The sequence below is a fragment of the Thermobia domestica genome, chromosome 11 (assembly GCF_964235325.1).
Source record: "Thermobia domestica chromosome 11, izTheDome1.hap1.1, whole genome shotgun sequence".
In the NCBI taxonomy this organism is placed as follows: domain Eukaryota; kingdom Metazoa; phylum Arthropoda; class Insecta; order Zygentoma; family Lepismatidae; genus Thermobia; species Thermobia domestica.
The window spans coordinates 100,668,393-100,684,457 of NC_137464.1; the positions used below are offsets into that span (position 1 = coordinate 100,668,393).

General features: G+C 34.6%; 1 long non-coding RNA gene across 2 annotated transcripts in view; it reads right to left on the reverse strand.

The window, feature by feature from the left end:
- Positions 1–547: 547 nt before the first annotated feature.
- Positions 548–16,065, reverse strand: part of LOC145664336 (uncharacterized) — a 105,909-nt gene continuing 90,391 nt past the window's right edge. The window contains exons 3-4 of one of the 2 annotated variants that reach the window (XR_014127381.1): positions 13,825–16,022; positions 548–2,703 (exon numbers count right to left, since the gene is read on the reverse strand). This is a non-coding gene — a long non-coding RNA (uncharacterized LOC145664336). Of the gene's footprint in view, positions 2,704–8,616; positions 16,023–16,065 lie in introns of those variants that run through there. The other variant, XR_014127380.1, reaches the window with a different exon arrangement.

Sequence of the window (16,065 nt, forward strand, 5' to 3'; positions counted from 1 at the left end):
TGACCAGCTGGTAGCAGTTCCCGATGCACGATGCCATGAACAGTCCACCAAACACACAGGAGGACCTTCTTCTGGTGCAGTGCTGGTTTCGGCTGTTTTGGAACCAGTTCATGGATCGCTAACCAATGATGACGGCGACGTGGAGCTTCGTACAGGACCCACTTCTCATCACTTGTCAACACCCTGTTCAGAAATTGTTCCTTCCTCAGACGAGACAGCAAAGAAACACAGACGTCTGCTCACGTTTCCTTCTGGCCCGGCTCATCGATCCAACTTGTACTGCTTCCGAAGTTGATGGAGGTGCTGCCAAATGGTTTTTTCACTCACACTGAATTGAAGTTCCAGTTCCTTTCATTTCTGGCCATTGTTCTCCTCAATTGCTGCCCGAAGATCTTCCTTTTGGACATGTGTTAGTCTTCTGGCACATGGTGCCTCTTCGAGTGTTTCGTCACCGTTCTTAAACTTGTTAAGCCACCGCTGCATTGTCCGCGTAGTCACGACACCCTCACCAAAGGCCTGGCATATCTTCCGCCCCACTTGTCGCATACATGAGGAATTCACCGGTTCTGTTAAATATAATGCGCAAACGCGGTTTGTAAAATAACTGAACTTATTTTTCCTCGCAACTAAAGAGCATAAAGGTTTTATTGCCAACTGTCTTATATGCAAGGCATATTTCAAGACCTAATCGCAAAAAGTGCAATTCATCCTGGAAAAGAAAAACACAAGAAAATATCCAATAGCTTCCACACATCACATTCACTTATGTGCACTGCACAATTTAACCTTGTCTAATAAAAAGAGTAATTTCTTGAAATAATCAAAAAAAACATTTTAAACTTCAAACAATTTATTATAATTTAACAAAGTTATTATTATTTTTTTTTTTAGGAGGAGAGAAGACTTCTAGTAAGGTTAATTATCTTTCAGAAACAAAAATTTAATGTAGTAATATATCAAATTGCAAATGGTAAAGTTCCACTGTTATCGTGCTTGAAATTCCAAAAATATCAACTTTAACAATCTTTAGTTCGGAATTCATTCACTCAGTTTTTAATTTTTAAGATACTTTTATCGCTTAAGTTATAATCTCTTTCATTCAACATTCAGTGCAGTGTACATCCAACTAATATCTACAAAAATATTATAAAAATCAATACTTACCAAAACTCAGCAGTTACGTACTTACTTCCGTGTAATAGAAGAAATGGATTGCCTATTTTGACCCAACAAACATTCAACTCTTTCACACAATTATTTAAGTATATCCTTTAATTCAGAAGTTTCAACGCAATTAATAATTTTTAAGGATTAATTGTGCATGACTAATGTTAATTAAGTCAAGTGAACCGGGTTTTAATAACTGTATTTCAAGTAATTTTATGTTTCTCAACAAGTTTAATTTCTTACCCAAACAACAAAACCTAAGTTTAATTTCCCCTTTATCTGAAGAAAGAATTTCTGGTATTTTTCTAACCGTTTTTAACTACCTTCAATTACTCCCCTATTTACTACTTTTACCGTTTTTTGAAGTTTTTAGTGCTATATTTAATCTGGTTTTAAACAAAAGACGTATTAGTTTTAAGGAATAATTCCCTTTTTAAAAATCTTAACCGCTTGAAAAATTTTTACGCACAAAATTGCAAAAAGAGAATGAAAACAACTAAGTTTAAAAAGAAAATACCCGTTCTTCAACGTGAGTCGAATAACATTACCTACGTCTTTATCTTTCTATTATCCTTGTCAATTTTACCTAATAGTTTATAACGACAAATTTAAGCACCTGATTTTTTACTCTCGAATGTTTAAATTGCATTAATTTCACGAAGCAAGTTTCATTCTAGGACAAAAATCATCCTTTTAAATCGGTCTTGTCAAATTAATCCCTTTGTTTAACCTAATTGAAGAAGCCATTTAAAGAATTTTTGTTAAAAAGAAGTAATTTCAACGTATTTAGTTTCAAGCTAATTTAGATTTTTAGTTACGTGTTATAATTTTATGCACTCCATTTTTCTTCTTTCTATTTTAACTTAGCACTCACACACACAGCATGACGGAAGCCAAAAACACACTTCGTGTAACGAAAAACACGTAACAGAAGACCATCTGCTCTTATTCGATGTTACTTTCCCTTATGAACAAACAACAGGTACGGCACTCGAAAGCCGCGGGGAAGAGAAGGCGTGGTCAAGCACACCAAGCAGCGAGACTACTACTGCTGCCATCTCTTATTGAATAAGCAAAACATTACCACTTGCAATAAGATTCACAAACTTTTTTTTTTTTAAACTTCCACTTTTTAATGTGACTACACGTCACAACCTCTCTCCTGCCCAATAAAAATTTTTATATATGTAACAAGAAAAATTTTTATAACAATAACAACTTCAAGATGAACATTTCAAAAATATATATATCTATAGATAACTTTAATATCTGTAAGTCTCTGTCTTATTTTTTTTTCTCGTTTAAATTTTTTAAAGATTCAATTTTCAAATTAATTTTGATAAATTTTGAAGTCGACTTCATTCTCAAATCCTTGAATCTTCATCCTTGGTACCAAGTTTAACAAAACATTCCACAGGACAACCAATACAATGAGGCGAATGCAATTCTGCATCAGCTCCAAATTGACAGGCACATGAAAACAAACAGGAAATGAATACATGACTAGGACACTCACACCTCATCAAGGACCAGCCTCTGTGAAAATATTAAGAAACAATATAATAAAAATATTTACAAAACATATATACATTATTATATACATAAACTTAAATTTATTGGATAGGTCGGAGATGATAATTATAAGCATTTTACTACTAGCAATACTGAAGGAATCTTCTTAACCTTTTATTCTTTATTCCTTACCCTTTACATAATTTGTATCAGTCAATAATTAACTGGTTGCTAACCTATCGCAACAAATCCAAATTTAATAGGAATTTTACAAATCTGAGCACAACTCAATTCTGATTTCTTCTAGGAAAGAATTTTTTCACGTCAGATACATGGACCCTTCTTTTTATGTTTACATCAGAAACATCTTCAACTAACAAAGTGTTAGTTGTAAGAAATCGAATTATCTTAAATGGGCCCACCCATACATAAGAAAGACTCTTGGCAAATTTATCTTTTAAGGAAGATTTTGCATGATTTTTAATCAAAACTTGATCTCCAATTTCAAGATTTATTTCTTTTCTATTTTTCTCAAATAATATTCTACGTTTCTCCCAACTTTTTCTCATGTTCTCCATAGCTTTCATCCAAACCTCTTTCTGATTTCCCCCATCAATGTTTGAATCTGATATTTTCCATCTAGCTTCTAATGGACTAAGCAGAGGACGACCTAAAAATATTTCTGAAGGAACAGCCTTCATACCTTCATGTTCACACAAATTCATACTGAACTGTAATTCTTCCAAAAAATAACTCCATCTGTCTTGACATTCAGCGAAATATGATTTCATACTCACTTTCAAAGTTTTCACATAACGTTCAGCAATATTCGCCTCCGGGTGATACAGACTCAATTTTATGTGTTTCATCCCCAAACTGAAGCAGAATCTTTCAAATATTTCCGATGTGAAGACGGAAGCGTTATCCGTTGAAATAGTTTCAATAAATCCATACTTAATGAACAACGAATAAAGTCGATCACAAATTAATTTTGAATTTAATTTTCTTAACTTTTCAAGCATAACAAAACGCGAACAATTATCAACTACAATTAATATAAATGAAAACCCATTAGACTTAGGTAGGGGCCCTATAAGATCTATCATCCAATTAGCATTTACCCTTGTTTCTACTACTGAACCCAAGCGTCCCATTTTTGCTACATTAGAAGGTTTAGATTTTTGACAAGTCTCACAAGATCTAACATAGTTTTTTACATCATCTACTACCTGGTCCCAAGTAAACCTTTTCAGGATTTTCCTTAACGTTCTCTGCATCCCAGAATGTCCCCCCGTTAATTTTTCTTGGTGAAAATATTCTAAAATATATGACTTTAAGGCAGAAGGAACAACAATCTTCATAGATACTCTTACAGCTCGTGTTCTTTTTAACAAAAAACCATTATGGAAATCATAACCTTCAACAGGATTACCTTCTTCAAAACTTTCTATTATATGCTGTAATTGCGGATCCTTACGTTGATAGTTTTGAAGTGGTTCCTTAAGGTATGGTAAATTCCAAATATTTATACAAGAGATATATTTATTCAGAAGATGCAGTCCAACTATCTCCTTTTGCATTTCAAAATTATAAGGGTCATACACCCTTGAAAGAACGTCAGCTACAAGGTTCTCCTTGGTTCCAATATGATGAATCTTAAAGGAGAATTGAGACAATTGTTCAACCATTGAGCCATATTTTAGTAGTCTCTTAGGATTATTAGTTATCCAAGATAACGCCCTATTATCTGTATAAATATCAAATTCTCGAAAAAGATAATGTTTGAAACGTAGAATAGTTTTAACTAAACTTATAAATTCTAGTTCATAAATCGACCTATGTCGGTCAGCTTCCGAAAGCCTTTTAGAGAAAAACCCAACAGGTTTTAATTCATTATTTTCAGTATATTGTGAAATTACCCCTCCAATTCCACGAGTTGAAGAATCTATATGAATCACAAACCTTTTATTTAAATCTGGACTTTTTAGGACAACATTTTCTGAAAACAGTCTTTTTATTTCGTCAAAAGCATCTTGCTGTAACTTTCCCCAAACAAAAGGTTTCTTTACAGATCTAAGTTCTGAGATAGGAGCAATAATATCTTGAAAACCAGATATAAATCGAGCATAAAATTGCATTAACCCACATATTTTTTGAACTCCTTTTCTAGTTTTAGGAGGTGGTAATTTTATTATTGCATCAATCCTACTCTGATCCATTTGAATTTCATTTCCATCTACAACGAACCCTAAATACATTAATTTCTTTTTAAAGAAAAAGGATTTAGTTGGAGAGATAGTAAGACCAACTTTTCGCAAACGCTCAAGAACTAACCTTATCATTTTCATATGTTCTTCTTTTGTTTCGTGGGCAAGCAAGACGTCATCAAAGTAAGAATAAACGCCCTTGTCCTCTAAATCCCCCAAAACATCTCTCATACATTTGGCCAAAACACTCGAACCAATTTTTATTCCAGCCGGTAATTTACAATATTGATAAGATCCAAAAGGAGTAACTATTGTAGTGAGGTCTCTGCTGTCTTCATCTACCTCAATTTGAAAATATGCCTTAGATAAATCAATTTTACTGAAAAATTTACACCCTGTAACATTTCCTAAACATTCCTCCATGTTAGGAATAGGATATAAGTAATCTGCCAAGATATTATTAAGTTTTATGTAGTTAGCAACTAGACGAAAAGATCCATCTCTATTCTTAACAATAAAGCAAGTACTGCCATAATTTGAATGGTCTACTTCTTTTAGAACACCCTGTTCAACTAACTCATTAATAACCTTAACAAAAATTTCACGCTTATCACGAGGTACTGGAAAAGGATTCTCTTTTATAAATTTGTTTTCCCTCAAATATAATTTACATTTATAGCCTTTAAGACACCCAATTCTTTTACTAATAATATCAGCATATTCAGATTTTATTTCATTTATAAAATCTCTAACATCAGTTTCAATCCAATCGGTCTCATCCGAATACTCGTCTTCTTTCTTTAAGGACTCTTGCTTTAATTCAATATGAGTTTCCGACGATGTTGATAAATCTCCCCGTAACTGTCCAGTAAGTCTATTAAAACGAAGTTCAAATTCTTCCTCAAAACTATCTGTCCACTCACTCTGATGATTATGTCCACCACTCGACGTAACATATGCCATCGATGAATCATTCGCAGTTTGCGAAGACACACTACGCTTATTTTCAATTCTATCAACCAAACCCTTTGATCCAGATGATGTTGCACCATGATAATGCACCTCCTCACTACTATCACCAACTCCCAATTTAAATAAATTCTCAGGTCTATTCAAATTTTCAAATACAGGAGAGGTAGTCCCACAAAGCTTCTCCGGTAAAATACTCTTAATTTGAGTATTTAAACCAGAAGGACAAGATCTTCCACGCAGATATACGCACACCAAGTTTGACGGATGCACCACCTTATCTTTCGATGTAACAGTCTCTCGAACCTCTGGATCATCTATCCAACACAAACTAGCGGATCTCCCAGTATCTTTGTAAATTAATTTTTCATCGCACAAATCAATTATGGCATTGACCACAGTTAAATATGGCACCCCTAATAGAATGTCACATGGTAAACTATCCACCACAATGAATGACACAGTATTTCTCATCCCTGCTATTTCGACTTGAAGAGTAATCACGAGATTACTAATAAGTTGTTTCCCATTTGCCAAATCCACTTTAACTGGTTCACATTGCTGACTTACAACTCCACTATTACTAAGATTCTTGTCCAAAAACTCTTTACTGGACAAATTTAATGATGATCCTGAATCTACACAAAGGGCTACACGAAGACCATTTACTTTGCCAAAAACAAATGATGCGGATTTTCCTTGAATATTGGCCGGCACCACTCTTCTATTTGACCGTTTATTGAAATCTGAGTCAGAGGTTTTATAACTATTATAATTATAACCTTGTTTTGATTTTCCATTATCGAAATTTAATTTTTTATCATCATTCCTAAACTGTTGTTTCGAAGGACAAAAGTTACCAAATTTTTGAAATTTTCTATCGCCATTAATCTTATTCCCTTTGTTTCCACCATAGTTTCCATTCATCGAAGAATTTCTAAAATAATTTCCCTGATTTGAGCTTGACTTCCTAACATCAGGTCGAAACTCGAACCCGGTACCACCTTGAGTTGACATAGTCAACATATTACTACCTTTATTTCCAGAAAAAATCTGTTTCTCATTTCTTGATTTAGAGTTAAATTTCAAAAATTCTAATTTAGAACGCTTATACAGATTATATGTTTCAACTCGTTGTTCCAATTCATTTAATGTCCTAGGCCAATTATTACCAAAACATTTAAATCGGTAACTAGGATGTATACCATGTAGGATTATAGAAACGATATCAAACTCAGTTGAACCAACTCCCAAAACTTTAGCTGAATGAGAGATACTATTAATAAATACCATAACATCTTCATTTAATCTCATACACCTGTATACTCTTTCCGAAATAAGCTTTGACCTAGCATTCATAGACACAAATCTGTAAAAGATCTTATTTCTAACATCATTCCATCCCAACTGAAGGCGAATACATGACCTAATTTCTTCCAACAGAAGACCTCTAGTTTTAGTTGTAATTGCAAATAATATTAATCTCAAGGGAAATTCATAATTTTCTATTAACTCGTTTAAAGTTACCAAAAGCTCAAACACAAGGACACTATCTGAACCATCAATGTTTTTTAAATGACCAATCCTTTCGTTTAAATTCTGGGTAATTTTGTCAAAAATAAATTTATCTATTAATTTATTCGGTACACCAAATCCACCAGTTACCTCGAAATTCTGAACAGGGTTCTGAATATTTGAAGCATAACCTACGTTTGACTTAAAAGGCAGATTGACTTTAGTTTCAGCCTGGCCATAATTAGAATCACAACCGACTTTCGACAATTTTTGATTTAATGTTGTTTGAACCTTGCTACTATTAGTTGCTAATCTTTGTCCACCATTTTGAAACCTTCCTATAGTTGGGATTTTAAAATCAACTTCTTTAACTACTGTTTCATGATCCTTGAGAGCACTAGAAAGGGACAAGTTAGTACCTATACCGGAAGATCTAAAAGGAATTTTTAAGTTACCGGCATCTCCTTGAACATACTTCTCAAACGGATTATCTTTCATTGGAGACATCAAAGTTTCGGATTTCACCCTCCGTAATTCATAATTACTAGTTAAATTCCTATTTGTATTGAGTTGACTTGATCCTTTATGCCTATAAGCACTCATTAAACTAACTCTATTAGGATCAGAGTAAGGCACATGACTTGACACCCCGAGACCGCCACTACATCTCGAAACAGCATTACCTACATCTGAATTATTTCTAACAGTTAAGCAACTTTGCTGTAACTCATTCGAATCAGAATCAGAATCAAAACTAGGAATACTATTATATAAATAAGCCGTCTCATTTAATCTAGCCGAGCTAAAAGGCATTCCAGAAGAACTAGACGCACTATCTGAAGTAATTAAAGGTTCGACTTCCCCCGTCCTATCAACAGTGTAGAAGGTTTCAGGTTCTAAACTCATATTGCTGCGCGAAAAAGACGAATACTCAGCCATTTTTTAAAAAAAACTTTTTTTTAAGGAAATCAGGGAAGGGATTACAATGCAAAAATTTATAAATATGCAACCAGAATACAATTGTACTAATCTACTTCTAACTACTCTCTCACACATACAATCACACACAAGTTCATAATTACCAAATTTTACTATAAATAATGTCTAACAATCAAGATTACCAAACAAATTATAATCAATTTTATTATTTTATTATTAACACAAAATATAATATTGCTGCTGCTCCAAACCAGACTCCAACATGTAGACGTCACGCATGAGAGATCATTTAATCAGCCTTACTCGATTTCGTTTTTTTTTTTTTTTTTTTTTTACGGAAACCCAGTTACTAAATCTAAGGGCAGGAATAAAGTTACAGACCAAAATTTCTCGTACTTCAATGGAATATAAACAAAGTTCTGTCCCAACACTCCATTAACCTACATACATATATTTGTTTTATTTTCTGTATTCTCTGAACAAGGCAATAGCATAAACTGCATAGACGGTTAATCTAAACAACATTCAAAGCCGCAAAATTTAATAGAACCTTAGAACTTAATGCCAATCGCAATTACCAAACGATACAATCAATTTAATAATTATTCCAACTAATAAATATCCAAACAGTACTCCGACCTATTCAATAATTCTTAATTGCTGATCAATTTTCCTATAAATGTATTTCAACTGAGTACTATACACTTGAAAACCGTAGTTCTAATCAAAACTAACATTTACTTTACTTTCAATTACTCAAACTTGCAAAATAGATATCTACTGCTATGACACCCTGTATATTATTCATTCAAATTCTGTTGGCGGTTCATAAGGGAAAGTAACACCTATTAATTGTCGCATACATGAGGAATTCACCGGTTCTGTTAAATATAATGCGCAAACGCGGTTTGTAAAATAACTGAACTTATTTTTCCTCGCAACTAAAGAGCATAAAGGTTTTATTGCCAACTGTCTTATATGCAAGGCATATTTCAAGACCTAATCGCAAAAAGTGCAATTCATCCTGGAAAAGAAAAACACAAGAAAATATCCAATAGCTTCCACACATCACATTCACTTATGTGCACTGCACAATTTAACCTTGTCTAATAAAAAGAGTAATTTCTTGAAATAATCAAAAAAAACATTTTAAACTTCAAACAATTTATTATAATTTAACAAAGTTATTATTATTTTTTTTTTAGGAGGAGAGAAGACTTCTAGTAAGGTTAATTATCTTTCAGAAACAAAAATTTAATGTAGTAATATATCAAATTGCAAATGGTAAAGTTCCACTGTTATCGTGCTTGAAATTCCAAAAATATCAACTTTAACAATCTTTAGTTCGGAATTCATTCACTCAGTTTTTAATTTTTAAGATACTTTTATCGCTTAAGTTATAATCTCTTTCATTCAACATTCAGTGCAGTGTACATCCAACTAATATCTACAAAAATATTATAAAAATCAATACTTACCAAAACTCAGCAGTTACGTACTTACTTCCGTGTAATAGAAGAAATGGATTGCCTATTTTGACCCAACAAACATTCAACTCTTTCACACAATTATTTAAGTATATCCTTTAATTCAGAAGTTTCAACGCAATTAATAATTTTTAAGGATTAATTGTGCATGACTAATGTTAATTAAGTCAAGTGAACCGGGTTTTAATAACTGTATTTCAAGTAATTTTATGTTTCTCAACAAGTTTAATTTCTTACCCAAACAACAAAACCTAAGTTTAATTTCCCCTTTATCTGAAGAAAGAATTTCTGGTATTTTTCTAACCGTTTTTAACTACCTTCAATTACTCCCCTATTTACTACTTTTACCGTTTTTTGAAGTTTTTAGTGCTATATTTAATCTGGTTTTAAACAAAAGACGTATTAGTTTTAAGGAATAATTCCCTTTTTAAAAATCTTAACCGCTTGAAAAATTTTTACGCACAAAATTGCAAAAAGAGAATGAAAACAACTAAGTTTAAAAAGAAAATACCCGTTCTTCAACGTGAGTCGAATAACATTACCTACGTCTTTATTTTTCTATTATCCTTGTCAATTTTACCTAATAGTTTATAACGACAAATTTAAGCACCTGATTTTTTACTCTCGAATGTTTAAATTGCATTAATTTCACGAAGCAAGTTTCATTCTAGGACAAAAATCATCCTTTTAAATCGGTCTTGTCAAATTAATCCCTTTGTTTAACCTAATTGAAGAAGCCATTTAAAGAATTTTTGTTAAAAAGAAGTAATTTCAACGTATTTAGTTTCAAGCTAATTTAGATTTTTAGTTACGTGTTATAATTTTATGCACTCCATTTTTCTTCTTTCTATTTTAACTTAGCACTCACACACACAGCATGACGGAAGCCAAAAACACACTTCGTGTAACGAAAAACACGTAACAGAAGACCATCTGCTCTTATTCGATGTTACTTTCCCTTATGAACAAACAACAGGTACGGCACTCGAAAGCCGCGGGGAAGAGAAGGCGTGGTCAAGCACACCAAGCAGCGAGACTACTACTGCTGCCATCTCTTATTGAATAAGCAAAACATTACCACTTGCAATAAGATTCACAAACTTCTTTTTTTTTTTTAAACTTCCACTTTTTAATGTGACTACACGTCACACACTGCAGCGGCGTTTGACCCTAGTTTGAACTCGTACAGCATACACGCCCTTATGACGCTCTGTGGAGGCCCCATGTTCTCTGTCCTTATGCAAGTTCATGGTGTAACCGAACTGCCACAACCAAATAGTATGTTGGATATACCCACACCAACGAGTAATCTTCGCCTTACTTCCATTCGCATTCAACTCACGGCGTGAGAGCCAATAGAACACAGACCTCCACAAAAAGCGACAGAACTTTCTGGTTATCTTTATATATTTTGATTATTTAAGTTTAACATCCGTTTTCAACGCCGACGTTATAAACACATAAACTTACAGTTAATGGTAGAATCCGAGTCACAGTAATGCGTTCAATAGGTTCCCATCTGGAATCGAACCCGGGACCATATCGACCAAAGATGCGCACTCTAGTCATTAGAATAGTGGCAAAGGCAATATCTTTTGATAATAATGATAAAAATAATATAAAAATTCGTGTTATATGTGTGGCTTAATCAATATATTTCTAGTTTCCATTAACCCAAAAATACATATCGTAGCTCAAATAGAATCGTGGGAAGCATTTCGATAGGATTTTGTTTCCGCAAAACGTTTGCTGTCAATGAGAATTCTGTACTCCTTTGAGACCTAGAACAAAGATTTATTATTTTTTTTAGATGAAGGCATAAAATTAGCCATCGTGCATTCAAAAGTTAAAATTCTTTGTGCTAGTGTGCTTAGAGCTATATTTGCTTCGTGCTTCTTGGTTTCAGTCTTACTTTACCTCTTTACGCATAATGGCACTAATTGATGCCAGTTAATTGGCTGCAAATATTTACTGTCCTTTGTGTAAAAAAAAAAAAAAAAAGTTCTGTTTTTGCATGAAAATTGCATTAGGTGCCAAAAGTAATTCTTAACTCTTCTGGAAGCTTTCAATGTTTGCGTCACCTGCTTTCTCGCAACTTTATGCTTTATGTTGTATTATATAGTCCTCTGAGAAATAACAGTTGCAAGAATAGTTATAGCACTATTTATTTATTTATTTACTAGCCCTGGAAGCAAAATATTCTGAAATATGCAAATAAAAATATAAATGTTACATATACAGGATATAGCATGATAAAAAAAATGAGCTCAACGAATTATTCATTTCATACATGTTTTACCTCGAATTACAACATTACAAACCATTGCAAGTACAAATATAATTATGCATGAAGGCCAGAAATAATACCAGTGGTATCTTCGAAACAGTTTTTCAAAGAAACCACCACACACTGATAATGATGTAGATGGCACCGAATACCCGTGGCCTTATTGTGAGCAAATGTTCTGATTTCACGGCTCACTGCTGTGGCAATGTTTTCATGTGTACAAAAGCAAGTTCCACGCAATGGTTCCTTCGAGCATCTATGGCCACTTAGCCCGTCACTTATGAGGGATGACGTCCCTCGGAGAGCACAAAATCCAGGGAAAGGGAAGGAAGAAAGGAAGAAAGAGGCCTGGGACCTATAAGTTGGGTACCAAGCATATTTATCTGGTGTGAATGAGGAAATCCCAGGGAAACCTCATTCAGGATGCCTGACTTGTAAAAGCTTTTTACAAGTTTCCGACCGAGTGTCCCATCGGGAATCGAACATGGCACCACTCGCACCGAAGGCGAGAGTGTTAGCGATCCTTCAGTTTTTGTATGAGGTCAAAATCACAAAGTGATAAGTCTGGAGAATATGCTGGATCCTCGAGTATTTTTTCCCTATCGCGCGAGAAAATTCCGCATACACGCTGTTATATTGGCTGTCATGTTGTCACGAAGGATGAATGCATCTTGTATACGTTCAGGGTATTTCTCCCTAATAGCTCGACGTAGGTGTTGTTGCAGAAAAGTGCGGAAGTAGTACAGTGCGTTCACAGTTCGGTCACGTGATAGACATGGCACAAGATTTAACCCTAACATCATACACTAGGATGTTACCATAAACTTGGCAGAAGAGGGATTGCAATGAAATTTCTGCCCGCGTGACAAGTCTGGATGATGTCATTCCGTCGGCTAGTGTTTCAGTTCTGGTTCGTTCTTAGTCCCTGGTCCTGTAGTGTTACTGTGGCGACATGATCATGCTATGAAATGAAATGAAGTATTTCAGTTTAACGTCCCACAATTATGCTCTTTAGCCTAAGGGAGACGATGATTAAAGCAAGCGAATGATAATGGAAGAATCGGTGGAATGAAAATGTTTGAGGAAACCCACGGATACGATGTTGTCCACTACAAACGTACTTGACCGGAGATCGAACCAGGGGCCCCAGGTAAGCGCTCTACCACTGAGCCACCGTGTCCCTAATGATCATGCTATCTAGTGGTATCTTTGGGAGACTACTTCGAAGGACTCTAGATGCTCCTAGCATCTGTTTCTGGCCTTAATAGTCCTTGTAATGATTTGTAATATTGTAATTCGAGGTGAAACATGTATGAAACAAACAATTCGTTCTACTGATTTTTCTTTCTCGTGCTATTTTCTGATAGGGACATGTATGTTCATTAAGCTCCCAACACGTAATGTTTAGATATTACTAATCTTCCATTTGGATATTTCTCAATTTCTTGCTTCGTTACAATTTTCGTTTTAAAAATAAATAATTGCCATGACTTTTACGGTGAACCTCGTATGCGAAAGGAACTTAGAAAACTTTAAATCCGTTTCCCACTACGGCTGTACTGTTTGATGGTAATGGACCAAGAGAACAGCCTACTGAAATGTAGTGGCAACGCTGCTATTTTTATTCTAACACAGTATGGAGCCCAAACAGTTGGTACGATTACAAAAATTCCACAATTTTAGATTAGATATAACCTATTTCCAACAACTTTCCACTCTTTCGATTTTCTTGTGTATTTACCTATAATGGAGTTGACATACGGGCCCCAGACTTTTGACACAGGCTGTATTTGCGTATATGTCATATCATGAGACAATAGCACTTCATTTATTATTTTCCCTTGTCAGTTTAACTTCTAATACAATTAAGAACTATTCAAGCAGGATAACGACCTGGTTTGCAGACTACCCAATGCTGGCATCAATATCTATTAAAATTTCGAATCACTTTTTCCTATATTCATTCTCTCAGGTCAAAGCCACAGACTGCAAAGACTTTCAGCAGTGAACATTCTTCCACGGAAACGGATGAGGGAGGACCAGAATCGCTTTAGCTTAATATACTGCCTGAACATTTGTCCGATATAAATCTGAAAAATAAAAGAAAACTTAAAATACGACAAACGATTTAAACTGAAGTTGAAACCTATTGCACGAGGCACAGAAATAATAATAATAATAATAGAAAAAATTACATTTTTCATAACTGAAATTAGGGTTAATAATTTTTGTACTATTAAAATTTCACTACTTTAATTCTGCTTATATTGAAGAATTATTCTTGCTTCTCCAATTGTTAACTGACTAGGATTTTAAAATGACAATGCAAAGATGTTGCTACTTATTTCCGCCCCTGTAAACTAATTTAGAGAGCAAGAAAACAAGTCAATGATAATTAGATAAAAATGTAATGATAAATTGAGCGGAACCACTATAATCCGATAAACAATGTGGTTGGTTGATTGGAAATAGAATGAAGTGACATTTCTACTTTTAGGTTCCACGTCTATATGCTTTAGGTTAAGGAGACATAAGATTAATGAAATTAAATGATTATGAAAGGAGAGGCAGAGATGGCGTAGGTCAATGAAAACTTGACCCATAACCCACGACTCATCGTGACCCACTCTGATCCACGACCTGCTATGCCCCGGCACCTGCCTCTGTGATTCACTCTGACCCACGAAAACCCATCGTTGTCAACTCTGACCTATGATCCACGCCCTCTTCTCCACTGACCAATTTAATCGAGAGTTTGAATTTCTACGGTCAATCAAGCACCGCTCTGTTGCAATACCGATGGATCTGACTTTTACTATATAAAATGGTAATGTGTTTGTTATGGGCCATATTACGATGAATTTCAATTTTAATTATCATATATAATTATTTCCTTGTTGAATTGCAGATACTTTTCAATGGAAAATAGGATGAAATTTGAAAGTCTCAAATCAAGGTAAAATAGGCCAACGTAAAAAGAAAGAAAAAAAATGTAAAATTCGATTGTCTCTCGAAAGCCAAGTAGTAAGTCCTATTGCTATTATTACAATTACAAATATAAAAAGTGCTTGTAAGTCCTTTTCTTTTCACTTAGATATACTCATCTCAGAATAAATAGAAACAAATGAAAAAAGGAAGAAGAATGGAGACCTTGAAAGTAAAACGTAGACAAATTTACAAATGTCCAGATCATGTTGTTTACAATGCACTGACCAGAGTGGGTTTGTGGGTCATGATGAGTCAGTGGGTCATGGTAGTACGACGGATCAGAGTGGGTTACGTCCTGTTGACCCACGACTCACTGATCCACTGACGAATCTTAACCCACTTGACCCACGACCCACTGATCCATTCCATCTCTGAGGAGAGAATCAGAAAACCCACGAAAATTATGTTGTAGACCATAAACTCACTTGCCCTGAGACCAAACCAGGGATCTCTAGCACTAGAGGTGAGCGCTCTACCACTGGGCCATCGTGTTCTCTTGATTGCTGGATTTTAACGTCCCATTTCAAAACCCAGATTATATGGGACGGGCCTACTATTTTAAAGTGACATATTCGGGTTTGTATCAGGAGCAAAATTCCCTACCAACATTCGAACCCGGGACCAACATGCGTTATCCACTCGGCCAGGTAGGAACATAATGAATAGCATTGTGAGTGTTGTATCATTTTTACTAGTATTGAACGCAAAACCTCACATTGCTTAGGCGAGCGCTTTATCAGTGGGAATGATGCCTTGGAAAGTATTGGATTAAAACTTCCTCACTCTGTTAACCGAACAGAATCGTTACCAGTGTATCTTCCAAAGGGAAATTAAGCAATCAATAATTCCCCCGTGGGGAGTTTTTATTCTCACTTTAAGAGCTGCTCCATTCACACAATTTGTTTCTTGTTCGTTCCACTGTGAATGAGTATTGAACTGCATTAACATGTTCTGAAACGAAAGAGAAAAGAAAAGAAACAGATTAAACGTTGCC